The 27,092-nt window shown below is 49.2% G+C and overlaps 1 protein-coding gene and 1 pseudogene across 1 annotated transcript in view; both read right to left on the reverse strand.

Annotated features, from left to right (window-relative positions):
* LOC146813814 (beta-1,3-galactosyltransferase 2-like) overlaps window positions 1-27,092 on the reverse strand; it is a 202,163-nt gene that overhangs the window by 15,589 nt on the left and 159,482 nt on the right. The gene's annotated exons all lie outside the window — the stretch shown is intronic.
* Window positions 7,055-7,212, reverse strand: LOC146813815 (U2 spliceosomal RNA; annotated as a pseudogene).

The raw sequence follows: 27,092 nt of genomic DNA on the forward strand, positions 1-27,092 counted from the left end.
GGGGTTAAACCATCTACCTGGAAAGGAAGTGTTGTTGTGCCTTCATATAAAAGTCCTAAAACCTCTCCTGCTAGTTTCAAACAGAATGCATTATTGGATGCGATTGGTAAACTGTTTGCCAAGAGTATTCTTCTTCACCTTTAGGATTTGGCATTTGGCAACAACCTTGTTCCTGTGGAGAATGCTGGTTTTTGTAAGAACTGTGGAACCTCAGATAATATCAAGGCCCTCCAAACTCTGATAGAGAAGTATCCTGCAGGTAAGGGAATGTCCTTATATTTTGCCTTCATTGATATCTCCCCATTGTTCGATAGGGTTGACCGTGGGATGCTGTGGAGGATGTTGGTTGCTCTGGTGATCCCTGCGCACTTGCTTAGATTGAACGTTGCTCTGCACTCTTCAACTTGGATCTGATGGGAGGGAATCAGGGTCTGTCCAGCAAAGTAGAGACATAAAATGAATTGATGCAGGGGTGCCTACTTGCGCCCCTTCTTTTTTCCCTTTACACCTATGACTTACCTTGCAGAGTTGGACAGTGTAAAGGGGACCCACCTAAGCTAGGATTGATGAGCGTGGGCTGTCTGCTATACGCTGGTGATATTGTTATGTTGGATTTAACACCGATAGGACTACTGAGACATCTTCCTGATCTGGGAAATTATACTGATGAACACTTTTTAAAAATAAACATCTCTAAGAGTAAAGTTATGGTTTTTAGGTCCGGGGGGTGCAGAGTTAGGTAGGGTTTGCACTGGTTCATGGGGAATGACAAGTTGTAAGTGGTGTAGTTGTATCCATATCTAGGTAGAATTTTTTCGAGTAATTGCTTAAGAAAGGATCATATCAATCAGTGCAGAAGTAAGCCGGTATCTCAAGCTTCAGCCATTTGCAGACTATATAGGTGTTGTGGGCAAAGGCATTTTGACCATTTATTGTCTGTTTATAAGATTAAAATTCCGCCTTCCGTGACCTATACCTGTGAGGTAATGGAAGAGCAGTCTTGGTCCATTTTTAAGAAGGTTGAAATGCGGATTTGGAGCCAAATTTGTAATTTGAATTCTTCGGCCGTACCGCTCGTTTTCCAGCTTGAATTTGGGTTCCTCTCACCAAATGTGTTTGCAATGGCTGCTGTTTTAAGGTGGGGAAATAATATACTAAATAGTTATTCAGATTCCATCAGAGCTGCATTAAAATCTGAAGTTTTTTATTGCTTGAAGGGAAAGAGTACTGTCTTTTCAAATTATATGAAAGCTTTGGATATGTGTGTAATTGATCAGAGTGAGGTAGCCCCTCTTCCAAAGCTTATTTTAATAAATCTGATTTAAAAAAATCAATTTATGAAGTGAGTCGGTAAAGAGACATTGCACTGTGTGCTCTGTATGCCCCGAATGAGATAATCGTGAAGAGTATCTGTATGTACTATGGAAACTTCCCCATAGTGTATGCAGAACTATTTTGTTATAAAGGTAGAATTTTCTTCTGATACCAATTATCACAGGATCCTGGGAGGGATTACGTAGCGAGGAGAGGCTTTGAGGGAATTGTGTTAGATTTTTAAATCATGTGATGTTTGTTTGTCCTCTCCTACATTCATTGCGAAGTCAATTGCTAAGACCATTTTTCTTAAAGTACAACATAACTTCGGCAGGAGAGGATTGGAGATATCTCTTTGGAACACCATCAAAAAATAGTTGTGCAAAAATGTTTTTAAAAAATTAACAATTTTAAAACATTTTGTAGATTTGTTGGAATGTCGTAATTCTACAGTAACTGTATTTGGCTTCGAATATGTGAAATACGGCAGTTTAGTCCTTAAACATTTTGCACAGTATATGGGATAAAATACTACCTTCTGTACAATATAAGGAAGCTGCAAGTCACTGAAGAGCTCCGTGACCACAGATGTACATTGACGGAGTTCCTTTATATGGTCATGGAAATCCAAGGTGGCTTGCAATATCCTGAAACGTAAAATAGAGAGAGTAATGTATTCCGTATAATACGTGGTCATGACATCACCCTTCTTAAAAGCCACTTAAATCATTAGAGTCATTCTCTTTCATATGAAAAGGTAGAATGGTTGCTGACATTAAGAACAAAAGAAGGACCTAGAGGCAGACTTATCATTCTTTTGCGTCACCCTTGTACCACACAAGGCAAAATAGGGCAACACAAAACCTAGACTCAGATTTTGCACCTTTGTGGTCCTGTGTGGCTTGGTAAATCTTATGTAATTCAAGGCAGTGCAAGTCGTTGCCTTGATTACACTGCATGGTGGAGGCATTTTGTGGGTGGAGCTTGGGTGTTCCCATGCATCCACGAATGCATTCTGACACACTGCCAGATTTACCAACACTGGTGGACCTGGGAATGTATCAGAATTGCACGACTTCCCACCAGAGGTGCAATGAGGGGAAATATCTTTCTTTCTCCTCATTATTTCTTATTTCTAGGTGTGCTGCATTCTACAGAACACTTAAAAAGAGGAAATTGCCTCTAAGGATTGTTTTTGTGCAGGTAGGAGCCTCTTTCTGCCCAAAAACCATCCTGCCTGCAACGCAGGCACCATTGCACCATGACACAAGGCTGCCTGCGCTGGTGCTAGGTTTCACTGAGCCCACCAGTGCAAGGAGAGGACTCTTTCACTTAGAGCAGCAATTGTCTTGCTGTGTTGCATTATGTGAAAAAGATTATAAATTGGGCCCTTGTGTGAAATAAAACACATCAAAAAGCAGTTATTAATTTTCTCCAAAAAGATAATTGAATCAGTTTTAGATAAGTCAGGTTAAAAAAGTGCAGAGGCCGAGAATGCGTCGATAAGCACTGGCAACGCCAGTTGGTCTCACCTACCTTTATATACAAGTGAGACAAATTGGCTTTGCCAGTGCTTGCTTATGGCAGTTTTCAATGTCTGTAAAGACCAGTGTTGTAGCATCCACAATGTTGCTGCAGTTTTTCTTTTCAGTTCACCTAGGTGGAACTGAAATGGAGAAAACTGATGGTGTTTAAACGTGGTTCTGATTACTTAGATGCCATTCTGCATTTACTAGCATGATGAAATGACAAATCTACTAACAGCAGAACCAACGAGCATTTGCAATGCAATAGGTCTTGCATTTGTCAAAGTTAGAACTATTGGCGTTGTAAATGGCAATGTCTTTTACCTATGTGTTTTGGTTTGGAGTGTAGTGGGTATATGTCGTATGGAGTGGAATTGTGTGGGTTGTATTTAAATTGTTAGTTGTGGAATTGTGTGGTGTGGAGTGTATTTGTGTAGTGGAATTATGTGGCATGCTGAATAGATAGGGGTGAAAGCTGCACAGAATAGATAGAAAGGAAGATAGAGAGGGATAGGTGGTTTGTGCAGGAAGTGGTGAAGGAACTCCAGACAGAGGAGCAGAAAGTGTGTATGAAAGAGCGAAAGAAGGGGAGAGCTGGCTACAGACTTATAAAGAGGGGGCACCTATGTACACAGAAGACACCCTAAGAAGAGGAGGATAGCGTGGGTTTGAGGGACGGAAACTTTGAGAAGGTACGGGAAAGAAATTGTGCTTGAAGGCCTGAAGTCAACCATAGGAGGTTGTTTGTTGTGGAATTGTGTGGCGTGGAATTGTCTGGTGTGGTGTGGAGTGGATGTGTGTAGTGGGAATTATGTGGCATGGTGTGCAGTGGAATTATTTGGAAAGTAATTATGTGGTTTTGAGTGTAGTTGAGTTATATGGAGTGGGATTGTGTTTCATGGAGTCTAAATATGTGGAATGTTATTTTGTGTTGTATAATGGTATGTTGTGGTATTTAATTATGTGGTGTTTGTGGTATGATGTGGTATTTTGTGGTGTGGATTGGATTTATATAATGGGTTGGGTAAATGTGCTGTTGAGTTGCATCATGTGGTTTGTTTCCGAATTATGTGGTGTGAATGGAAATGAGTGGAGTGGAATTGTGTTGGTTGGAAGTGTGTGGCGTTCAGTGAAATTGTGCTGATTGGAATTTTGTGGCATGATGTGGAGTGTATTTATGTGGATTGCTGCTATATGGCAGTTGCCAGTATCCTAGACTGGAGTGGGAGAAGTAGAGTGTCATAGATAGAATTTTTTCAGTAGAGTGTCGTGGAGTGGAGTGGGGGTAGTGTTGTATAGATGAGTAGAGATGAGCAGAGTTCAGTGGCAGAGAGTGTTGTAGAGTGCAGTGTCGTAGAGTGGCCTGGAGTGGGGTGGAATAGGGTGAGGTGGGTTCGAGTGGACTGAGGAAGGGGGTGGATTGGAGGCAGACTAAGTTCTGTTACTGTCTTGTTACATATTTAGCATGCATTTTGAAAAGTACCCTTATCGTTCTATTCAATTTTATAGCAGGTCTTATAGTAATGCTCCAGCAAAACAACCGTAACCATGCTCAGTTGTTTTAGGACTGTCTCATTATAGAATGACATTGCCTGCTGAGAAGAGCTGCAACCGTCCCACTAAAAGTACAGCGATCCTATTGAGAAGCGCAGATTCAGTCCATTAAATACACCATAGACATGCTGACAAGAGCTCTAACAGACACATGTAAGACACAGCACTGTGAAAACGTGTCCCATTAGCCCAAGTGAAATATGGCTGCCTAGCTAAGAAGTGGAACTAATGCCCAGTAGGCCACAGGCAGTCCTGCTGAGATGAGCCAGTTCTGTCTGATTTAGGGCGTGGCAGCCCTGCTTCAGTGTGCCCTGCTAGTATGTCACACGTATGATCTTGACACTCATGATATGATTATGCAGGTGGCAAATATCATCAAATGCACTGTAAGGAGAGACAGAGTTTACCATTTCACCGCGCCACATAACACGCAGTAAGGGGGTGACTGGTCTACTGCACCGTGCAACAGCATTTCATGAATAAGTCAGAAGGTGGCGCTTAAGCATCGCAAACTGTCCGTGAAGACAAGAGCAAATGCATCTCCAAAGCTGGTGGATGCCCTTTCAATCTACTGTTATTTACACTTCTTATTTACTCCAGAATCTAACTCTGTCACATTATTTTTGACGCAAGCAGCTTACCTTGCAGGTCTTTTTATGAAAGAACGTGAGGTTTGGAAGGGGGCTGAAGCAAGACATCAAACACATGGAGGTATGAACTTTGCTAAGTCCTGCTTGTTCTGACACTGTTGATCTGGACTGATTCTGACCAGGTTCTGGGCAGTTTGTCTCAGTCCAGTGATAAGTTTTTACAGCTTAGCTTGTGGCAAACTACAGCTAAAAAAGTAACACATGTAAAGTATCCCAGTTCTATCTGAGCACAAAATCAATGTAATGAATGTTAAAAGGTCTCCCAGGGTCATTTTCTAACGGCCTATTAGGGAAGCTTAACTTATTTGTCAGTCGCTGGCAGTCACATTTACAATATTGCAAATACACCCGATTGCTTGTGTACTTTATAATTAAGCCTCGCTTTTGGCTGGATAAAAACACGTCAGACTCATGGCTTTCGCTGCTGCATTAATTATAAAGATTGGTAAATATCTTCGCCCAGACCCAAACTGGCAAGAGAGCATCTAGTTACGTCAAATGTTTTTTTAAATTGCACTACAAAACCAGATTCCATCATGCAACTGCTACTGTTAACAATGGTAGTAATGTTTTTGTAATGAAACGAGACCAGACCGTAATATTTTCAAAGCAAAAATATCCCACATCAACGAAATGCAATCTGGACATTGCAACAGAAGGACAAGTCTTGGCAGCCCAGGCCCCCGGAGAGGCCGGAGCCTTAGACCACTCGGCCTCACTCCCATCCATGGGACAACGACTCCAACGCTGAAACACAGACTGCACAAGGAGGCGCGCATGTGGCTGGCCTTTGATGGCGTTGAAACAGGGGATGCACATAGGCATCTTGCAATGGCGTCTGCCTCTTTCCTTCGGCGGGAGCACCTCCAAAAGGGTCCTATTTCCAACAACCTTTCACATGGTATCTTATGTACCTGATTCAGGGTGCAGGGGGCACATGCAATCTGATTTCATCTGTTGGAGCAGCAGCGACATGCGGCAGGTCGTGGGGGGTGGCACGGGGAGATGAGTGGATTTATGCCAAACATGACGCGCAGTGGCCAGAGTCTTGGTACAAAAAAAAACACAGCAATGGAGAGTGAATAAAAACTAAAACAGCAACAGCGTTTAATTAAAAACACTATGCCCATCACGCTCCCCTACCACAGCGGCACCTCTCTCTTCATCTCCCAAGCGGTCTCTTGCCCGCCAGCCCTGTGCAGTGTTCTTCGCTTCCTCAATCTTCATGGCTGAGGCCTATGGGTGTGTCCCGGGAAGGGGCACACCAGGGAACAGAGGACTGGTCTAGAATAGAGTGCCTCCTCTGAGCCCGGGGCTGTTACAAGCTGATCTACAGCAGCAGCACTGGATCCACGCATGGTCCTTTCACCAGTGTGCCGTTGTAGTGGTCTAGCCTGAACAAAGAAGTTAGCTTCTGAGAGGATGTGCCATAACCTACAGAGCTGCTGACTTTGGGACTGGCGACCCGGGTTCGAGTCTTGGCATTGGTTTTTGTACCTACAAAAAAAAATACAGAACGGAAGAAATAAAATGGAGATCAGAAGAAACAAAAAATTAAACAATGACAAAGGGCGCTGAAGCGGAACTACGCACGAAATAAGATTAAACAATGGCAAAGGGTGCTAAAGATGAACACGCACAAAATAAGATTAAACAATGGCAAAGAGTGCTAAAGCTAAACATACAGGAAATAAGATTAAACAATGACAAAGTGTATCAAAGCCGAACACGCATGACACAAGCACAAAACAATTCAAAAAGAGTTCCCCCAAACAACAAAAAAGCAATCGACGCGTAAGGAATCTGTACTTGGCCGGTGGTCCTCTGAGAATAAAAAAGGAAGTGACATATTGCTATGAGGCAGAAAAGAGGAGTGTCACTGAATTGAACCAATGGTAAGCAGCAGGCGGGAGCAAAGTCCTTAACTGAATACAACAGGTCTTGCAGACAGCGCATGCGCTGCCTACATTCGACCTAAAAAGCTTATGTGGTCGGATGAAACACAGGATTGAAAGAAAGTCACATATAAGAGCAGGGTAACTGAGACTGGCTGAAAAAACCATCCTATCTTGAGCAAGGATTGGCTTGCTGGATAGAGGACGTATCAGATATTAAACTGATAAGAACAGATACTACACTTGGTCTTAGCCAAAAGGCCGAGAAGCGATAAGGATTGGCTCCCTGGAGTATTGAATACAAACAAAGCTGTCTTCGATAGACAGCTGAAAATGTTTGTAGCAAAACCACAAATAGGGCAGCGAGATTTTATTTTTCCTGTAATGACCTTTAGTGTGCAGAAAATAAACATGGTGCCATAATTATCTCTACTCATCTTTGCTTGTTTTACTAAAACATTTACGAAATAAAAGCTAGTTTTTATAGTGTTCATTAAATGGAAGCTTTCATTATGCCCTGTGAACTGCCTTTCATCCTGGTTGCTGACTCAGGCAGCAGACATTCTAATGTCAGAACTCATCTGTAATGACTTATTACCTACCTACGTCATTTTTTAGGTCTCGGCTAGCGAAAGCTGCACTTGCGCAGTCTCGCTCGCGAGATTGAATGTTTTCTAGTACGGGGCTTGAACCCGCCCCTCTTCTACATTGGCTGGCTTCCTAAACGGAGGCCAGCCATTGGAGGAGAGGGGCGCCTGTCCATTTAAGCCCCGTCTTTTTCGGATTCGGGGGCGTGTTTTTTACTTTCTTTCTCTCCTCTGGAATGTAAACATTCCAGCCAATGGGAAGAGGAGAGAAAGAAAAACACGCCCCCGAATCCGAACATGACGCTGCGTTTCTCCGAGGCATTTCTGCTTGACCTCGGAGAAAGACGTCACTATCTCCCTTTCCTCCCCGCCATGTTTCCCCACGGACGTTCTGCAGATCGCGCTTCTGCCGCGTCAGTTTCATTATGGCGTCCGTCTTCGAGCTGTGACGTTTCCAACGGCCGCCCTCCTCTGTATATATGGAGCTGTGGCTCTGGATTACGAGTGAATTATTCCACATTATCTGTCGCCTCCAATTGTTTACATGTAAGGTTGTTCCCCATTCTCCGCCCTCTGCTGCGTGTCTTTCTGTGGAGGCACTCCTCATTCCCGACAGCACTTCCGTGATCGCAGCTAGTAGGAAGTTGCTGCGATCCGGCGGAGGATGAGCGCTTCCTGGACGCTTTTACAGCGGGCCTCGGCCCAGGTAAGAGACCGAAAGTGCTCAGGGATCCCATCCCCAAATAAACAACCTGGACATTCAACAGGGCATCTTGCTGGAAGGGTGGCTGACTTCGGCTGTCACAGCGGTTCACAGAGACCTTGAACTCTCGTGTCAAGAGTCTTATAATGCTACAACTATAAAAATAAAGATTATGGTAGCTACCTCTCTATATATCATCACAAACCCTGCTTCCAGATCCGGAAATTAATATGACAACATAATGCATTCTGGATGTTGTAGTCTTACGGTGTTCACTGAGTTAGTCTGTCATGCCAACACTGCCGAATACTGGACATCGCGAAACCCAATGCAGAATGGGTCTGCACAAGCCCTATTTCTAACCGTCTCAGTGGCAATAGTGTACCATTGAGTGTTCGAATTTTAAAGTGTAGCGATTTAGATCGATTACAGAAGAAAATGTTTTTTACTCATTTGTTAGTTCAGTCTATGTGCGTCTCCCAATAAGGTATAGCGACAGAGTAAGAAGGATATTCTCGACTTGGCTATTTCTCTCGTTTCTTTCTTTCTTTGTTGTTGTTTTTTGTTTGTTTTAGAAATGACGCTGTGCACCTAGTATCTGCTGTCATAGCCTGTTTGAGGGGGAAATACTTTCTTGTGAAAGATTCATAAACATGGTAATATAGATTGAACTGCATGTTTCAATTTGAAGTATAGCAGGAAAGGACCACACTATGTTACCACCTCTGCCCTTAATCAAAGCTGCCACTTTGGGAACATATCTCCAAGCACTGACATTTTAGAGGAGAGAGCAGTAGGCCAATGTCATGAGCAATACCAATAGCTCTAACTTTGACAATGCCGAGACCATTGCATTGTAAATGCTTGTTTAGTAAAGGTTACTAGAAACTTCACAAGTCGTCTGTATTAACCCCTTCCATGCTGCGCAGATTCCGCCGCTGTGCTGACGGAATCTTGCGCGGGCGTGGTCATGACGGAACGGTTCCGTCATGAGCACAGCTCAACCGTGGCTCATGACGGAACCGTTCCGTCATGAGCACCGAAGGGGTTAACGAAAGTAAAGAAGGGCTTGTATACAGGCGTTGTAGGCTGCTATGTATTTATAAACAGGATAATATTACAAGTCTGTGCGAGGCAGTAGAAGAAAAAGTAAACAAATGCAGAATGGATGCAATATCCTCCAAACATATTTTAACATCCAGTACCCTCAGTTATATGGATTCTGTATGAGTTCTATGAAGTTATTTGGAAAATATATCCCTATATTCATGTTATAAGTTATTCACAGATAATTACACTTGTGCTCCTAGAAAGACAGTAACTCATGGGATTTTTAAATGTCATAATAGTCATTATTATTTTTAATGCTGGGCGATTATAGCGGTTGATAAACAACATTCCCATATAGCTCACACCATCAAAATGAATCATCGCTTGGCGCATAACGTCTTTTACCCTGTCTGCACTATTTTCCTGCTCATTTTACCCATCGTTTTTTATTATCGTGCAGTGCACCAATTGACCAGCAGGTGGGACCCAACATACACTGTTGATGAGTTATGCAATCATGGATGCTTTTTGTTACAAAAACCAAGAAGTGAATGCACAATCAAAAGTACTTCAAAGTAGCCCAGGTTTCTTCTTCATGTAGTGCGAAACAAACAATAACAGGAGATGTTAAGATTTAGTTTTCACATTCTGGAGAACTTGTGAATCAAATCAAAAATCAAATCAGGAATATTTGTTTAGTGCAAAAATATCACCTAAAAGTCTCATGGCGCTTTGTAGAGGTTCAAAAGTATGGTTTAGGTAGAAGCTTGTTAGGAGTCAAATAACCAGTTTTTCAATTCCTTACGGAAACTCTGATGGTCTGAGATGACACGCAAGTATAAGGGTAGTTTATTCCAAAGGGCAGGTGCAAGAAAAGAGAAAGATCTTCCTCCCATTCTCGTGGCCCGAATTTTGATGGGTGTTAGAAGGAATTTGCTGCTAGATCTCAGAATCCTGCTTGGAAGGTACCAGGTAAGTTTCTTTTTCCAATATCCGGGGCCCTTGCCGTGTAAATTCTTATGAGTTAGGCAGAGAATTTTGAAATGGGTCAGTTTCCTGACGGGAAGCCAGTGAAGAAGTCTCAAACTGGGGGCTGAAGGGGCTTTTGGAGGTAAATTCAACACCAGTTTGGCGGCAGTATTCTGTAGAACCTGAAGTTGGGTAAGAAGGTCATTTATTGAGGACAGCAAAGCATTACCATAGTCCATGCAGTTAATAATTAGGCCTTGGACTAGTGGCTTCCTGGCTTCCAACGGAAGCCATTTAAAAACTTTGTGCAAATTTCACATAATGCCAAAACAGGAACCGATTAGGTGGTTAACCTGATCTTTCATAGACAATTGATTATCCATTAGGATGCCTAGATTGCGAACTGATAGTTTTGGCACTGGACAGAGTCCTAGGGATTGAGGCCACCAGTCATTTGACCAGTGTTCATGGGCTTTGCCAAAAAGGACTATTTCAGATTTTCCTCCGTTTAATTGTAGATGATTTAGATGAATCCACCTGTCAATGTGGGTCATACAATTTTGGAAGCGTAGCTTGGTGTCCGCTGGATCTGGGCATAAGGTGATCAGGATCTGAGTGTCATCGGCGTTTGACCACCTTGGCCAGTGGAATTACGTAAAGATTAAAGAGCGTCGGGCTCAAAATAGAGCCTTGCGGCACTCCCATCTTTACCGACCTGTTTTTTGAGACAGTGTCTTCGATCTGGATAGCTGTGACTCGATCAGTTAGATAGCTCCTCAGCCAATTAAGGGCGTTCCCTCGGACACCAATCTCCCAAAGTCTTAGATCTAAAATACTGTGGGAGATGGTGTCGAAGGCAGCGGACTGGTCTAACAGGACCAGAATAGATGATCGACCTCTGTCCAATGCTAGCCTAATGTTGTCAGTGACTTCAACCAGCGCAGTTTCAGTGCTGTGAGCAGCCCTAAAACCTGACTGGGATGGGTCCAAAAGACCGTGGCTTTCCAAGTGAGCGACGAGCTGCTTATTGACCAGTAACTCAAACATCTTCCCGAAACATGGGAGGAGCGAGATAGGGCGATAATTTATTGGGAGATTGGGATCTGCATCGGGTTTTTTTAAGATAGGCCTCACTCTGGCAGCCTTCCATATCTTAGGAACCACTGCTTGTGATAGTGAACAGTTAAACAGATCAGTAAGATGGTCAACAAGTACTGATGCGATGTTTGGAAGAAAACGTGATGGTATAGGGTCCACAGGTGAGCCTGATTTGATTTTTTCCATTGCTCCCAACATGTCTTCCAGCTTACATGGAGAGAACTCTTCCAGAACGGGAGGAGAGCTGGTGGGAGAGGAAAGATGACTCCGAGAGATAATTGTATTCTCTTGTGGTGGAAAGGAGCTATGAATTGTGTTTATTTTGTCATCAAAATATTCTAAGAGAGAATCCACCCAGTTTTGTGATACGGGTATAGATATAGATGTCTGTGCTGGAGATGACGTAAACTCTATTAAGATGTTATAAAGCTCCTTGTTAGAATTAACAGCCTTTTCTACCAGATTTAAAAGAAATTATTTTTTGGCTGATTTGATATTCTCCAAGTAGCTCCGGTGAATACTTCTATATCTATCACGATCCAACTGGCTTTTGCTTTTCCTCCATTTCCATTGAATGAAGTGAAGAGACAGGCAAACACAGCCGCTTGTGACTGAAGTGAAGAGACGGGCAAACACAGCCGCTTGTGACTGAAGTGAAGAGACGGGCAAACACAGCCGCTTGTGACTGAAGTGAAGAGACGGGCAAACACAGCCATGCAAATCCAACACTTCTTGTGGTGCTGGGCCAATGGTAACTTCTGAATACCATGAATGGCACTGAGTAGGAAGTAAATCTTATCTGGCACATGCAGCGCTAAGAAATGGATACTAATGTGGTAGCAAACACTATATAATATATACATTGTTAATGTAACTTCATGCAGCTTGCGGTTTCCATTTCCATTCCATTCACTGATAAACCAGTTCCTGCTGCAAAGCTGGCAGAATCCACCGAGCGAGCACTGATTTTTACGCTCCACAGACCCTGGGGGAGCCTTGGGGTTCATGAGAAAGGCTTTTAAAGTCAGACAATGCCAGTAGTTAAGGACAGTAGAGGGACCAAGAGAGGGCACGTGTGGGCAAGAGAGGGCAAGGGGCGCACGTCTTGGAGTTATCCGAAGTGACGTCACCCTGCAGGCCCATAACAAGAGAGATTCTGTCTGCGTGGCTGCATCCAATGAAATCACCGGCCCATGTGCTGGATTCATCTGTTATGCAATGCAACCAGCCACCACCCCACTGCAGGCTTCCATAAACTCAGATGGGGAAGAGGCTTGTCGCCAACGGAGTGGCATGAAGCCCGCTGTGCCAATAGAAACTCTGCTTATCGATCTTTTGAGCAAAGAATCCTTTACGGCTGGTTTCGTGGTGGAGAGGGCCCATAGGTCATTGGGCCCCAGACCTAATCCTGGTCTCCCTCCCAGGCCCATAATAGCTCACCTCATGAATTTCAGGTACCGTGACATAGCACTGAGGCTGGCCAGAGAGCGGGGGGACTTGACCTGGCAGGGGTCAAAACTGTCCTTGTATCCAGACTTCACATCGATGATACAGGAGGCCCAACATAAATTTAATGGGGTGAAGGCCACTCTGCGAAACCTAGCCCTCAAATATGGCATGCTATACCCTGCAAGACTGAGAATAGATGTAGGAGGCAGGGCTCGAATATTTGACACTCCGACTGAGGCTCAATGTTAGACCCGGCCTCGTAGCATGGCTCTTCCTGCCCTCGCACTACCTAACCTGGTACCTGGGACCCCAAGCACACGGCCCAGCCGATCCTTCCCACCAGAACACACACACGCGACCCGGGCATCCCCGTCCATGGCCTCTCTCCTTTCGGCCACCCCGGGCACGCGTGCCCACTTCATGCACCAAGATGGCCGCCCGGCCCCAGCACAACCCGGGCCTAGAGGCGCCACTCCGGTTGGAAGACATCACGCTTCCAGGGGATGAGAGAGGGAGGAGCAGTTTCTATCGCACCTCTGAACTCCCCTGGGACGATGGGTTTCGATCGGCACTCCGGCATCCCTGAGAGCTGGCTCCACGCCTGCTGGGTGTCTGGGACTCCTCCCGACCCGGCCCTGAAAGGATCAAAAGACAATGGCAGGAAACCTCGACAAGCGACCCCCAGGTGACAAGACCCCTACCTGCACAGACTCCGGACATCAAAGAGGGGTCGACCTATAACAAGGGGTGCTCTGGAACTGTCCGGCAGATTCGCCTTGGAACATCTGAGCCCTGCTTAGTGACTCGCGGCTCCCTGAAGATCGTAAGACCTCCGTACTTGTGCTTGAGCCCTGCTGAGTGACTCGCGGCTCCCTGAAGATCGTAAGACCTCCGAACCTGTGCTTGAGCCCTGCTGAGTGACTCGCGGCTCCCCGAAGATCGTAAGACCTCCGAACCTGTGCTTGAGCCCTGCTGAGTGACTCGCGGCTCCCCGAAGATCGTAAGACCTCCGAACTTGTGCCTGAGCCTGCTGAGTGACTCGCGGCTCCCTGAAGATCGTAAGACCTCCGAACTTGTGCTTGAGCCTGCTGAGTGACTCGCGGCTCCCCAGACTCTCTTTGGTCCCGCCGGACCCCCCGACGACAAGCGTATCCCCCAGCTTGAGGATTGTGAGCTGTGCGCCGGGTACGCTCCTGCATTTGATCCATACCCCCCCAAAGACTGTCCCGCTACCTCCTACCCCCGCCAAGACTCTGTGAGCCCCCGCTCCGCTTGTAAATATCCGCCTTGCTGATCATAAAGATCTTACCACTTCGATTTGATAAAGCTTGAATCCTAAGAACCCTCGGTGTGGTGTCTCTTTGTCGTGTGGTGCCGAGTGTACGATCCTAGATACGAGATTCCTCCCCTGCGGAGTCTCCCGCCAGTGCCCGGCTACGATACTTTGAGGGTGGGTCTCAGGACAGTCAGGGCTCCCTCCGGGCCCCTCTGAGGTCGCCTTCTAACATTGGTGGCAAGCGACGGGATTCGGGCCCATAACCTAGAGATCGTACCGTGAACGACGGACGCACTACCGACAAAAATGGCAGAAGGAAGCGCCATGAGCCCCGCAGAAACCAACACCAACAGGGTGTTCCAGGTGGAACAACTAGAAGAATACACGCACAAAGAACAGAAGCAATTCTGCAAAGAACTTAAAATCGCTACCACCGGTCTCAACACCAAAGAAGATTTGCAGAAAGCACTGAAAGCTTGGGTGGATGCCGGGGCCTCCCGCCCCGAAGGCATGGGGGAGCGACACGACGAAGCAGAACCCCCCCAAGGCGAAAGCAGCAGCAATCAGGTGCGAGGCTTCGTGCCAGACGGGGGCCTTTCCCCGGAAGAACTCGCAGACAGAGAGAGAAGTCGCAATCACGAACTCGAGTTAGCCAAACTCAAAATCGAAGGCGAATTGAAATTAGCGGAAAAAAAGCTAGCAGTAGAACAAATACGCGTACAAGGCGAATTGGAAGAGAAGAAGCTCCAACGGGAGCACGAAGGAAGGAAGCTCCAACGGGAGCACGAACGCAGCTTGAAGGAGATCGAGCTCAAAGCCAGAAACGAGGAAGGGAGGCCCCCGGGGAACCCAGAGGCGGCCTCCCCGGCGGAACAGAAGGTCCACATCCCCAAGGACGTGGTCAAAGAATATTATAAAAATGATGACATTCAACAATGGTTCAGGGCCTACGAGGTCGCCATGACCTCTCATCGGGTCCCGCAGAAGGACTGGGGGGCAGGGCTGTGGGGACGGTTTCTGAGCAAAGGAAGGGACACCCTGCTCGACCTACCCCTCTCCCTGCAGACCTCCTACAGCCACATGAAAGAGGCTCTCCTCACCAGGTACGGCCTCACCCCAGAGATGTACCGTCAGCGATTCCGGGACTGCAGGAAGATCCCGGGCACCACCTGGGTGGAGTATGTAAACTTTTTCAGTCGGGCCTTCGATGGGTGGATCAAGGGCAGCAAGGTCACCACCCTCGAGGAACTCACCGACCTCATGTTGTGGGAACACCTGGCTGCGAACTGCTTTGTGGAACTACGCCGGCATCTGCTCGACAGTAAACTCACCGATCCCCGGAAGCTGGCTGTGGAAGCAGACCGCTGGACCAACACCCGGGTCCCCCGGAGCATTGTAGGAGAATACCCCCGAGCCAGTCAGGGACCACCCCGCCAGAGAGGGGGAGGGAACCAGGGAGGGCAGAGAGAGTCCCAGTCGAGTCCCCCGAAGACCCAACCTCCACCTTTCCCGGCGCCCCCCCCCCCACCAGTCTCCGGACCCCCCGGGAGAAGGGGGCACCGGGTAACCATCACTTGTTTCCGTTGTCAGAGGCCCGGGCACTACGCCAATGACCCGGAGTGCCCCATGGCCCCCCAGGTCCCCCCTGCTGCAAACCCTGCTAGACAGATAGCCAACGTAGCCCAGGGGGAGGAGGTTGAGGACACCGGGGAGTGGGAACCCGCAGCTATGGCCCTAGTATCCCTGGGAGATAGAGAGATGGTCCCTGGTAGCCTCCTGCCCTCCAACACGAAGAAGTACGGGCAGCTCGTCAAAATCAATGGCCACCAAATAGAAGCCCTGCGAGACACCGGGGCCAGCATCACCGGTGTCCTCAGGCACTTAGTCCCCGAGTAGCAGATCCTACCTAACGTCTTTTGCCCCGTAATTTCCGCAGATAATAGAGAGAGTATGTGTCAGGTAGCCCTGGTGCCGTTTGAGTGGGGAGTGGTGATAGGTCAACTGAGGGTTGCCGTAAGAACCTCCCAGCCGGTCGACTGCCTCTTAGGGAACGACCTGGAGAGTTCTCCCTGGAAGTACGTCGAGCGCAAGGCCCACCTAGGAATGATGGGACTCCCCGAGTGGGTGTGCGCCACCACCCGATCTATGTCCGCCCGACTCACCCCCCTGGGGGAAGTCGAGGACACCCCGACCGAGGGAGTCAGAGCAGTCCCCGCCGAGGGTCCTCCCGTCCCCCCATCGGGAGGGTCGGTCGCCAGCGACGAGCCCTCACCGTCCGACACCACCCCGGTCCCCGAGTTAGGCGATCTGGCCGAGTTGGCCCCGTGGCGCCACGAGGGCGGGCCCACCCAGGAGGAGTTCTGCCGGGAGCAAGCCACCTGTCCTTCCCTGGTCGGACTGCGGCACCAGGCCGAGGGCCAAGCCGCAGGCGACCAAACCGGAACGCACCGAGTTTATTGGGAGAATAACCTCTTGTACAGTGAGCAGAAGTCGGTGGAGCTAGGATCCGGCCGGGTGCTGGTGGTACCCCTACGCTTCCAAGACTTCCTCCTGGGCTTGGCCCACGACGTCCCCCTCGCCGGCAACCTGGGTCAAGACAAAACCTACAGCCGTCTCGTGACTCACTTTTACTGGCCTAGGATGAAGGCAGCGCTAGAAGCCCACTGCAAGTCCTGTCCCACGTGCCAGGCTAGTGGGAAGAGCGGGGGGAAGCGCAAGGCTCCCCTCCAACCCTTCCCGGTCGTCTGTACCCCATTCGAACGAGTCGGGATCGACATCGTGGGGCCCCTGGATCCCCCCACCTCCCAAGGTCACCGTTTCATCCTGGTCCTAGTGGATCACGCCACCCGATACCCTGAGGCGATCCCCCTACGCACCGTCACGGCTCCCGTGGTGGGCCGAGCCCTGATGGGGATCTTTTCCCGGGTGGGTTTTCCCCGCGAGGTCGTGAGCGATCGCGGCACTAATTTTATCTCAAAATACATGACGTCCCTGTGGCAACAATGTGGAGTGTCCTATAAATTCAGCACCCCGTACCATCCCCAAGGGAACGGCCTAGTAGAAAGGTTTAACCGGACTCTGAAAGGGATGATCAACGGCCTAGAAGAACCCCTCCGGCGTAAGTGGGACGTCCTGCTCCCCTGCCTCCTGTTCGCTTACCGGGAAGTCCCACAGAAGTCCTTGGGGTTCAGCCCGTTTGAATTACTATATGGACACCCCGTCCGAGGTCCCCTCAGCTTGGTTAAGGAAGGGTGGGAGGCAGCACCCCAGACCACCCCACGAGATGTGTTCCAATACGTTCTGGCCCTCCGGAACCAGACCAGGAAGTTCCGAGAGCTGGCCGAGGCCAACCTGGAGGCAAGCCAAGAAGAGATGAAGCGCTGGTACGACCAGAATGCCACTCTGGTCGAGTTCCAGCCGGGCCAGCAGGTATGGGTCATGGCCCCCGTGAAGCCTGGCGCCCTCCAGGACAAGTGGACCGGGCCCTTCAAAGTGATTGAGCGGAAGAGTCCAGTCACGTACTTGGTGGACGTCCAGTCGCCCCGGGATCCCCTGCGGGTCCTACACGTGAACCGCCTCAAGCCTCACTTCGTGCGGACAGAACTGAGCCTCCTGCTGGCCACCGATGACAGGGCCGAAGATAAGTCCGATCCCCTCCCGGACCTCCTGTGTGTCAAGGAGAAGGATGGCTCCGTGGAAGGAGTGAACCTCTCCCCATCCCTCACTGACCAGCAACAAGCGGACTGTCGCCAGCTCCTAGGACAATTCTCCGACCTCTTCTCCCTGATCCCCCGAGTCACCGACTGGTGTGTCCATGACGTGGACACCGGGGACAGCCCGCCAGTAAGACACCGAGCCTACCGAGTCCCTGACCGGGTCCGGTCCTGCATTCAAGCTGAAGTCTCGAAGATGTTGACTCTGGGGGTGATCGAGCCATCCGATAGTCCCTGGGCCAGCCCCGTGGTCCTAGTTCCGAAGGCAGCGGCCCCCGGTGTCGCCCCCGAGCTCCGATTCTGCGTGGACTACCGGGGGCTCAATGACGTCACCCGGGCCGATGCCCACCCCATTCCCCGAGCCGACAAGCTCATTGACCGACTCGGGGCGGCCCGGTTCCTCAGCACATTCGACCTCACCTGCGGATACTGGCAGATTGCGCTCACAGAGGAAGCCAAGGAGCGGTCCGCCTTCTCCACCCCAGATGGGCATTATCGCTTCCGCGTAATGCCCTTCGGAATGAAAAATGCCCCGGCCACCTTCCAGCAACTGGTGAATAGGGTCCTGGCCGGGATGGAACAGTTCAGTGCGGCCTATCTAGACGACATCGCCGTTTTCAGTTCCGGATGGAGTGAGCACCTCCAGCACCTCCGGAGAGTGCTAACCGCCCTGCGCCAGGCAGGCCTCACAGTAAAAGCCAGCAAGTGCCAGATTGGGCAAGGATCAGTAGTCTACCTGGGGCACCAGGTCGGGAGCGGTCAGGTCGCCCCTCTACAGCCGAAGATCGACGCCATCCTAGCCTGGGAACCACCCAAACGGAGGTCCGAGCCTTCCTGGGCCTCACGGGCTACTACCGAAGATTCATCCGGGGGTATGGCAGCCTGGTTGGCCCCCTCACCGAACTCACATCCAAAAAACAGCCCAAGAGGGTGCAGTGGACGACTGCCTGCCAGGAAGCGTTCGATGCCCTAAAGAAGGCCATGTGCACGGCCCCCGTCCTCCAGGCTCCCGACTACTCCAAGGAGTTTGTAGTCCAGACCGATGCCTCCGAGCATGGCATTGGAGCCGTCCTGTCCCAGGTGAATGACCAAGGCCTAGACCAGCCCATCGCCTTCCTCAGCTGGCGGCTGTTGCCCAGAGAACAGAGGTGGAGCACCATTGAGCGCGAAGCATTTGCCGTAGTCTGGGCCCTCAAGAAGCTGCGCCCTTACCTGTTTGGCACCCATTTCAAAGTCCAAACCGACCATCGGCCCTTGCGATGGCTCATGCAGATGCGAGGAGAAAACCCCAAGCTACTGCGGTGGTCAATCTCCCTCCAGGGGATGGATTTCACCGTAGAACATCGCCCTGGTACGGACCACGCCAACGCTGACGGCCTCTCCCGGTTCTTCCGCCTCAGCGAAGAGAACCCCCCAAGATGATGGGTAGTTCTCTCCGGCTTTCAGCTGGGGGGGACGCGTGTTAGACCCGGCCTCGTAGCATGGCTCTTCCTGCCCTCGCACTACCTAACCTGGTACCTGGGACCCCAAGCACACGGCCCAGCCGATCCTTCCCACCAGAACACACACACGCGACCCGGGCATCCCCGTCCATGGCCTCTCTCCTTTCGGCCACCCCGGGCACGCGTGCCCACTTCATGCACCAAGATGGCCGCCCGGCCCCAGCACAACCCGGGCCTAGAGGCGCCACTCCGGCTGGAAGACATCACGCTTCCAGGGGATGAGAGAGGGAGGAGCAGTTTCTATCGCACCTCTGAACTCCCCTGGGACGATGGGTTTCGATCGGCCCTCCGGCATCCCTGAGAGCTGGCTCCACGCCTGCTGGGTGTCTGGGACTCCTCCCGACCCGGCCCTGAAAGGATCAAAAGACAATGGCAGGAAACCTCGACAAGCGACCCCCAGGTGACAAGACCCCTGCCTGCACAGACTCCGGACATCAAAGAGGGGTCGACCTATAACAAGGGGTGCTCTGGAACTGTCCGGCAGATTCGCCTTGGAACATCTGAGCCCTGCTGAGTGACTCGCGGTACTCTGAAGATCGTAAGACCTCCGAACTTGTGCTTGAGCCCTGCTGAGTGACTCGCGGCTCCCTGAAGATCGTAAGACCTCCGAACCTGTGCTTGAGCCCTGCTGAGTGACTCGCGGCTCCCCGAAGATCGTAAGACCTCCGAACCTGTGCTTGAGCCCTGCTGAGTGACTCGCGGCTCCCCGAAGATCGTAAGACCTCCGAACTTGTGCCTGAGCCTGCTGAGTGACTCGCGGCTCCCTGAAGATCGTAAGACCTCCGAACTTGTGCTTGAGCCTGCTGAGTGACTCGCGGCTCCCCCAGACTCTCTTTGGTCCCGCCGGACCCCCCGACGACAAGCGTGTCCCCCAGCTCGAGGATTGTGAGCTGTGCGCCGGGTACGCTCCTGCATTTGATCCATACCCCCCCAAAGACTGTCCCGCTACCTCCTACCCCCGCCAAGACTCTGTGAGCCCCCGCTCCGCTTGTAAATATCCGCCTTGCTGATCATAAAGATCTTACCACTTCGATTTGATAAAGCTTGAATCCTAAGAACCCTCGGTGTGGTGTCTCTTTGTCGTGTGGTGCCGAGTGTACGATCCTAGATACGAGATTCCTCCCCTGCGGAGTCTCCCGCCAGTGCCCGGCTACGATACTTTGAGGGTGGGTCTCAGGACAGTCAGGGCCCCCTCCGGGCCCCTCTGAGGTCGCCTTCTAACACTCAAGAATTCTGCCGCACATAGAAACAACAGAACAATCATTCCTTCGCGGAAGGGAGTCAACCTTCCCCGCCTCATAGCAGCTTGGATGCGAGTGCAGAACTCTTTTCCAACCCAGGTACTGGTTAACACGTTTGCTTGATTTAAATCATTCTAATGTATATAATTGGGAAAATGTTATTCATTTTTGCATCATTGTGTCCTCTAGCCGGTGTTCGACCCTGTGTTGCCAACCCACCCATGGTGTATCCGTTGAGTTTGTTCCTTTATACACTGGGGTACTGTGTTTGGGCAACATCAGTCAAGCTTAAAGTGGACTTGTACTTCTTATCTGCTTGTATACAGAGGGTTGGCCTCCTTTGGGTTGAAAGGTGGCTGGGTGGGGGGTAGGGGGGGTCGATTGGAATGTTCACTTCACGAGTTGTAATTCGCACCTTCGTTTACTATCGCAAGCAATATTGCACACTCATCGCTGTTCTGTCCAATTAGACTAAACACCCTTTTCTGATGGCACGACGGGGTAACGTTGAAGGTCCCTCAGCACTCTCCCTGATTTCGTGGAATGTCCGGGGACTCATTGACAACCGTAAGCGACGGCAGGTGCTTCATTACCTGCTGTGACACAAAGTAGACATAGCCTATTTACAGGAAACACATCTCCCCCCACAGATGCAGCACGATTCAGCGCCAGCTGGAGAGCACACAGGTTCTTTGCCAACTACAGCAGTTATGCAAGGGGACTGCCATTTTAATACACAAGAGGGTACCCTTTAGTCTCAGTGACGTTGTTCGTGACCCGGCAGGCAGGTATATCATTGTCACTGGCTCCCTAAGTGGCCACAAGGTCGCCCTGGTCAACGTTTATGCCCTGAACACTGATTCCCCCGAGTTCTTCCATGCGCTGAATGCCCAGCTAATGAAACACGACCCACATAAATTCTTGTTGGGAGGGGACTTTAATTTGCTATTTGACCCCAGACTTGACAGCACATCACGGGCCCCTGACTCCAAACCACTGGCGCAGCGAGCTCTGATGGACCTCTGTGAGCAACACACACTTAAAGATATATTGCGGAAGCGAAACCCGACTCTCACTGACTACACTAACTTTTCAGGTCAGTATAACACCTGGCCCAGGATAGACTACTGGCTGCTCTCACCTGAATACACAGACTGGTTCGACTCACTCACGACGCTCCCTAGGACATACTCTGATCACTCACCGATAGTGTTACGTTTGAAACTCCCACGGCCAGAGGGATATGAACGACAATGGCGCTTCCCCAGCAGGGCCCTGCATGATGAACTTTTCAAGGCTGAGGTACGGGAAGCCATAGAGGACTATTTCGAGATCAACACCGGTTCCGTGAGATCCTACGCGGTATTATGGGAGGGTTTCAAGGCAGTTATCAGGGGTGTATGTATCTCCAAACATGCTGGGGTGCTCAGGGACCTCCGCAATACGATGTCACGCATTGAACGAGACCTCACTATGCTTGACTCCTACCCCATGGGGACCCTGGACCCTGCAGGTCGGGCAAGGCGATTTGCCCTACTGTCTGAATACAGAGACACCGCAGACCGGGAGAAATTATATCTGGGGAAGTACCACACAGCCAGGAGTTATGGAGAGGGGGAAAGAACGGGGAGGGTGCTAGTTCACATGTTGAGGCCTCCGTATAGCAAATCGTACATCACTGAACTCCACGCCGCCTATGGGCACGCACTTAGCACTACCTCCGATATCCGTGACGAGTTCCTGGACTATTACACCTCACTGTACACTTCCAGAGTCGGGTCTGACCGTGCAGCTCAGAATGACTATCTCTCCGAGATCACATTGGTCTATCTGGAAAGACAAATGCAGGACTTCTTGGCGGAGCCATATCGGAGGACGACGTCGCTCTCACCATCGACACCATTCGGGGCTCCACAGCCCCTGGGCTGGACGGCTTTACAGGGGATTTTTATAAAGAATATAAGGATCTTCTAGCCCCGCAACTAATTGATTTGTATGCGGAGGCATTGGAAAAACAGGTACCCCCCCCACACCACGCAAAGCTGTAATTATTCTCCTCCCCAAATCCGGCAAGGACCCCACACTCTGTGAGTCCTATCGTCCACTATCCCTATTAAATTTAGATTATAAAATACTAGCTACAGTCATTGCAAATCGGCTGTCTCAATTAATGGAGTATATTACCTCCCCAGTGCAGTCCGGTTTTGTGCCCTACCGGTCCACCTCCCTGAACCTTCGGACACTGTTCGCAGTCCTTCACAGAATTAATCCGGATAACCCCGCGGCCGCGATACTATTAGATGCGGAAAAAGCCTTTGACTCTTTGGAGTGGCCATTTATTATTGCAGTGATGAAACAAATGAGCATGCCATTGGGTTTCATTGCCACCACTGCTCTCCTCTACAGCAGGCCCATGGCAAGACTTCGTCTAAATGGTACGCTGTCCAGGCCCTTTGAATTATTCCGTGGGACTAGACAGGGCTGCCCCCTATCTCCACTTTTGTTCATATTGGCAATGGACCCGCTGATTCGACACTTCCAAAAACGCCACCTCCACCAGGGATTACAGTTTAACACTGGCCCTCTTCTTGTTTCCCTCTATGCAGACGAAACCATTCTGTACGTCTATGAACCCCAAGCGAACTTAGCGCCCCTCATTAGAGAAATTCTTTGGTTTGGCAGATTCTCCGGGCTGGGCATAAACTGGCACAAGTCCATCATTTTTCCCTTAACCACGGGCACTATGCCGTGGGAATGCGAATATCCCCTGGAATGGTGGTCCGAATCGGTAAAATATCTCGGGAACCATGTCCACTTAGACACCGCACAAATCATACGCTTAAACTATGGGCAGGCAGTGCATAATTTAGAGGCACAGGTAGAACAATGGCTGTGGCTACCATTATCACTAGCTGGGCGGGTAGCAATTCTAAAGATGGTCGTACTGCCCAAATTCCTATATCTCTTCAATAACATCCCCATACCTCTCACTGACGGTTTCTCTCCGACATTGTGATTGCACCTCACCCGACTGGTTTGGGGAGGAAAGCAGCCACGGGTCCGCTGGTCAATCCTCACACTCCCATATGAAAGGGGGGGGGGGGGGGGTACAACGTCCCGGATTTACAATTATATTATTTAGTGGCACAATGTCGCTATGCGCATTCTTGGTTCCACCCTGACGCAAGAATTCCCTTCCTGCGGCCAGAGGTGGATCTCGTTCTTCCTGATCAGCTGCCCGCAGTTCCTTCCTAGGGGCTTCCCGCGCGATACACATGATATACAAACGGTGTCTAGCACCAGCTGGGCGTGGGAAAATAGAGAAAGCTCACCGGCGCTCTGACCCTATACTCCTCCACTCTTCCTCTACCCAACGCTAGGTGGTTCCCGATTTCTGGGGAAGGCCTGGTGCAACGCACATTGGCTACCTTGGACATAGTGAAAGTGGGCGATTTATATCCTGAAGTACATGTATTCTCCCTAGAGGACAACGCACGGTATACTGACTGCAGTTTTATGACTAGATTTGCTATGACTCGAATGCGATCGGCCCTGCGGGCGACGCTCCCCACGTTTCCAATTGAACTGGAATCATTTCCCCCACTCACTCTGGTGATAGAGAACCCTGACGGAGCACGCCTCATTTCTAAAATGTACAAAGCTTGCGCCGGTATGAGACCGGTGTGTGACGACCGGCTCCAACAGAACTGGGAGGCAGACTTGGGCGGTCCAATAACAGACGACCAATAGTCTAAATGCTGTAAGGCCACCAAAGAAATCTCCCTTAACAGCAGGCACAAGCTTCTCCATTTTAAATGTCTTCGTCGTGCCTATTTTATGCCTGCCAAAGCACAAAGGATAGATGCATCTAGGCTGCATACATGTTTAAAATGCGCTGCTCCTCATGTCGATTTCATCCACCTGGCTTGGACTTGCCCCCTCTTACAGACCTACTGGGTTGACATCCACTCTACACTTGGGATGATAATTGGCTTACCTCTCACTCCTATTCCTGAGGTTGCACTGCTGGGGTACACTGTGAACTTTCCCAAGGGGGTTAGACGACTTGCATCGCTGGGACTACTGCTGGCCAAACGGGAGGTTGCTATACACTGGGGTAGGAAAACAGTACCCAAAGTACAGGACTGGCTGCGCAGTTTAGCTCATTGCAACGTTAATGCAGAGACCTATGCCAGTCTCGCGCCCCCCAATTCCCACCCCAGGGATATATGGGGCCCATTCCGGAAATATGTGGAGGATAATAAGCGAGCCTTCAACTCTCAGATGGAAAGTGGTATTGTGCCCGAGGGTGTGGGGTGATCGTCTCAGTAACATTAACATATACGCCGGGAGCGACAGTTGGTGGCGTGGTGCTGCTGTGCATCTCTGCTGAAGGTCCTTTGGGCATAAGTATCCTGCGCATCGGTGGATTGAACAGGGATTGGGTTTGAGGAGAGATTTCTTGAATATGACATCTGTTGTTATGATATTTCATTTTGTTAGTCGTGCCCCCCTACAATTGTATAGAACTATTGGGCTGGACATGTAAATCTTGGACAGTGAATTTTTACGATGTGATGAACGAGGTGATTTCAATGCAAACTTTGAATGTGTTATATATATTGGAAAATAAAGTGTTAAAAAAAAAAGAAAGGTTACTTAGCTAGAGAGTGGATATTAGAGGCTGTAGCACAGAATAAAATCTTGCATTTCTACAAACACACCTCGGCCTGACGAATAGTAATGAACTAATATCACGTAAAGAGAGCTTAATAGATGCACAGGGGTTGCAAGCAAGGATCCAACAAATATGGCACGAAGAGAAAGGATCAAGTCAGTGCGCAAGAACTACAGGCGATGCCTTTATGTGAACAGACAGCATGACTTGGATTCCCAATGGCTAGCAGTCTTTGCACGGCAATAAAAGCAATGGATGCAAAGCAATAAAAGCAATGGATGCAAAAAGATTCTGGCTTATGGTCTATAAGGCGAGTGGGAATCAAAAACAAAAGAAACTGTTTACCATCCCTAGGGCTAAATGGGTGGCATACGTATCATTGTTATAAGTTGGTCAATCCGCAGTTCAGGAGTTTATTCAGCTATCACACTCGGTGGAATGCTCAGCCCTGCAGGCGGTCTTTTAACTCAAAACACAGACGGAATGGCCCAGGAAGCCTTAGTATCAATCCGCACTGCTGGTGTTCCTAGCCCAATGGCCTTCCTTCAAAAATTATTAAGGAAGCAATTGATAAATGGACCACCAATTCGACTCCTCTGTTTAACTGCTGGTTACAGAATGCGCCGGTGCCAGAGAGTTGGCGAGGATTCCTCCTAGTCACAATACCTAAGAAGGATGAACGGGATACGCCTGAAAAAAGTAGACTCATTGCCCTTGTGGATGTGGAGGGGAAATGTTATGCAAAAATCCATAACAGATAATTGGAGGCTTGGGCAAGATAAATAAACTCAGCCTTAAGGAAGGCTGTATTTTGGTGCCTTTACTCTTTAATTTTTACCTTGCGCATCTGAATGACCACCATGGCAGCGCAAACTGCTTTCCACTGAAACTTTCCACTGAAACTCTAAGGGATGAGGGTGTATATGCTACAAACTACGATGATTCGATACTTATGGATAAAACCGCAAATTAGTCTTCAAAAGGCCTTAACATCTATGTCCGTCTATAGCCAGATAAATAAACTCAGTATCAATACATCGAAATTGATAAACTTCAGTACCAAGAAAAACAAAAAAGGAGCTTGGTATAAAAATGCCCAGAAGATTGAAAGAGCACCTAGCATCAAGTACCTAGGAGTTTGGATTAATGAACGTGGCCTTCCAACCCCGCATATCAAGGCTCTGGATACATCAGCCAAGGCCCTGACTTTTGCTTTCCAGCTCCTACTTCGGAATCTCTCTGGCCCAGAGCTAACGGCAATCCGCAAAGTCATTGAAAGCAAGTTAATGTCAACACTGGCATATGAAGCACTTGTTTATTTAATTCATATCAGAAGCTGGCTTGACTGGGCGTAATGCTATTGCTATAGGGGACTATTTGAGTTACTGGCACGTTCTGCACAAGCACAGATCCGTTTGGAGTTTAATCTGGTTCGACAAAACTATGCACTTTTTATCTATATGCTTCAACCTTGCAATAGCTGAGCAGGGATAGCTAAAAAAAAAACTCTTGTGGGATCCGACATCTGACACCTACCAGCTTATCCAGGTAGCAACAGACCACCTGGTTGCTAGAGACCTCTTGAAGACTGCTTGGCCCCCAAAAGTCTGTCAAAATTACTGATGAAGGAAGCAAGGCTCTTATTAGCCCATGAGGACCTAGGTTATATTATTATCAAGAAGCACGCTGACATAAAAAGTGTTTTATATCAACTAGTAACTCTTGCTGAGTACTTGTCACTTACTTTAAACTTTAGAGTAAAGTCTTAACTAATGCGCCTGAGATTCAGCTTAATACCACTCAAAGCATACAAGTACCGCTGCCTGACATGCACCTCCGACGTTTTCTGTAGGAGCTGTGGTTTTTAGCAGGGGTCACTTTTACATG

Source organism: Triturus cristatus, chromosome 6 (assembly GCF_964204655.1).
Source record: "Triturus cristatus chromosome 6, aTriCri1.1, whole genome shotgun sequence".
NCBI classification, from domain to species: domain Eukaryota; kingdom Metazoa; phylum Chordata; class Amphibia; order Caudata; family Salamandridae; genus Triturus; species Triturus cristatus.